A 3439-nucleotide genomic window follows, 5' to 3' on the forward strand; every position below is an offset into this window, starting at 1 on the left:
TCACAATGGATGTAATTACATCATTATAATTCTTAGTATTGTTTGAATTACTGTGGTTACTTGTGTATATTTAGTCAGAGATCTATAAACTTTTAAATGGATACTATAGGATTTCAACTGGTGAAATTTTTCATTATATAGAAGGTGGGGAGAGAACACGGGGGCATTCATGAAAGTTAAGTTTGTTCACAGTCAAGAAAGGGGTAAGAGCTAGGTTTTTTCTCCTGGAGAGCAGTGAGTGCATCTAGTGTGAATGAATTTAAGGGAAGGTATGATAGCTGGTTTGGGTGATTTATAGCCTCCCTCGATGAGTCTTTGACTCCCTGGAGATATCAGATGATGATGATAATAATAATAATAATAATAATAATAATAATAATAATAATAATAATAATAATAATAATAATAATAATAATAATAATAATAATAATACATATGTACTTCACGCTTTATTTTCCGAATATGCTCTCTCTGAGTTTTGCTCTTGCAGTTAGAGTGACCTTATAGGTTCGTATTTAGATCTCCAACTAAAGTTTGCGCACTCTCTATGTGTTTTGTCGACCTCCTTGCCATTATAATTTATGTTGTTTACTAGGTACCAGATTTTTGGTAACAAGGTACTGATTGCATATTTTTGCTTATGCTTCTTATTTATAATTGCCTGTTTTTCGTTTGTGTGATTTTCTTTGTTATCTTTTTTGTGTGCTAGTTCCCATTGTTTGTTGTGTTGATTTTGGTCCCCTATGGTGATCCCTAAAAGTGGAAGGTATTCATCTATTTTCATTTCGTTCGGCATGGTTGGCTTTTTTACCCACCTGCCTGCCGACGAACATCGCATGACATTTCTGCATGTTTACTTTTAGTGCGGATGTATTTTCATATTTTGAGTACATTACAAGCTAGCGTGAAGGACTCAGCTGTGGTCAGGGTTAGTGTTACATCGTCGACATAGGCAAGTACTTTTGAACTTCCTTCCCCTCCTATGTGAGTGCCTGCAATGCCAGGATGTTCTGATATAACTCTTCTTAACGGCTATAAGGCAAGGGCAAAAAAGATCACAGAGAGGCTTTCTCCTTGTCTGACCTAGCAATCAATCCTTACTGGTGCAGATAGTTTCCTATTGACTATTAAGAGGGATTGTGCTGTGTTTTATAGGGTTGATATGAGTTTGGAAATTATTCCCGAATCCTGCAGCTTTGATAACTTCGTTAAGTAGTGGTGACTAACTGAATTGAAAGCCTTTTCAATGTCAAGACTTATCAATAGACTTGGTTAATAGACTTGGTTGTTGTGTTGTGTTATATGCCTTACGTGTTTCTGAATTATTTCTGCCATTATGTTTGATACAATCTGTGTTAAAGAGCGTTATACCTCTCCATTGTGGCTTTTCTTTGTTTGTTGTGTCTTTGTGTTTGGGTATTAGTGTTATGTATCCTAGGTTGAAATATTCTGGGATGATTTTCTAACCAACAGGCCGTCAGCAAAACTATCGCTGTTCAATTACGATATCACAATTATTGAACAGCGACAACTCTCGATTATTGACATTGTAGTACCTACTGGTAATAACATTAACAAGAACGAACTGGGAAAAAAATTACTAAAAATCGATATCTGGAAATCGAAGTTGGCCGGCCGTGGCTTATACATACCGATGTCATCCGAATTGTTCTGGGTGCGCTTTGTGCACCGATTAGAACTGAAGTATCGAACAATTTACAAGAATTAAACCTCAACGAATTGACCACATCTGGTCCACAAAAAAGAAAAAAAAAAGGCACTTCTTGGAAATAGTTCACATTTCTCGACGGTACCTGACAGACTATTCTTAGATTCTTCGGCAGAATCTGAGTTGTGCTGTATCACAAATCAAATTATTGTTTGAATGATATCTTGTTTTTAGTTTGCACCAATTGTGTGAATAAAGTAATAATGATAAATAATAATAATAATATTAGTAGTAGTAGTAGTAGTAATAGTAGTAGTTTCGTACGATGATAAAATGGCCGTGAGTGATAAAATGGCCGTAATTACTGACTGTAATCCGTGTATGTGCACGGAGCCGGTTTGCGCTCATATGAAGAACAGATGTGATAGTTAGTCACCTTGGAAAATTCCTTTTTAGATATTCACTGTACCAGCATTGAGTATTAGCTGAGTTTTCCACGTGGTCAGCAGAGCGTTTAGTAATTGAAATTTTCTTCCCCAAAATTTCTACACGTTTTCTAATAAAAGGATGGGGAAAGGGTCAAATGCTTTCTGGTAATCAATTCATTACATATATTGACTCAGTTCTTGTTGTGTATAATTTAAGTGATTCTGATTATTATTATTTCGATGATCTGTATTCAAGAACTATACCTGAACTGTTTCTTCCATGGACCTGCAAATGCCTCAAGTTGTTGCTAGGATTCAGTGACAATCTGTCTGCATTCTTCAAGTTCATGATCGCCGAGAACTGTGTTTTTTAACCAAAAAAGTTTCATTGAAATATTATTGGTATACATTTCCTTTTGGTATATTCTTCCCGATATTTATCCTGTTTACAGAATAACTGCATTTCTTTCGTTTTGAATGTTCTTCCACTCGCACTTCAGTCGTTTTATCCGGTTGCCGAGCAAAGGAATCTAATCTCTGCATGCAATTTATTGCCTGATATTCAGGCGCTATAGCACTAAATGCTGTCCATGCTGAGCAGTTAATTCCTATGTCTACGTCGACCAATCCTTTGTGGAAGACTTCTTTGTTTTAATTACTGTTTAAAATGGGGAAGTAAGGCACACTTCGTCTTGCTCCTTTGCTAAGGCCTGTCTCATTTAAGTGGCCCTTTTAATAACTATGCTACGGCTATATTAATGCTATAGCGCCTGATATTCAGGCGCTATAGCACTAAATGCTGTCCATACTGAGCAGGGCGTCGGCCAATCCTTTGTGGAAGACTTCTTTATTTTAATTACTGTTTCAAATGGGGAGGTAAGGCACACTTCGTCTTGCTCCTTTGCTAAGGCCTGTCTCACTTAAGTGGCCCTTTTGGTAGCTATGCTACGGCCATCACAGATCTTGACGGCCTCAAAGCACGCAGCTCCTACACCACGACAAGCAGATGTTTCACGAAGGAGATTAGTATTATATCAGTGTTTTTAATGAGTAATGGAAAGATTCCTTGTGATGAAGCACCACTCCGATATGTTGTTTCCAGTTAATGAATATTTTATTTTCCAGTGAAATTTTATTATTACTGATGTATGTACGAGTACACTAGAAGTTACAAAATTCGATATTTCAATATTAAAGAATAAACAATGATATTGGAAAACATAAGATAATGATAACCACAATTAACTTTTTACTGTGAAAAACAAGAATGAGAATGCTTTATATATATACACACAAATACAAATATTCCATACAGAAATTACTGTAGATTGTTAACGTGTTT

This window comes from Typopeltis vanoorti, chromosome 8 (assembly GCF_054136105.1).
Source record: "Typopeltis vanoorti isolate ZY-2024b chromosome 8, IOZ_Tvanoo_1.0, whole genome shotgun sequence".
Lineage (NCBI taxonomy): Eukaryota > Metazoa > Arthropoda > Arachnida > Uropygi > Thelyphonidae > Typopeltis > Typopeltis vanoorti.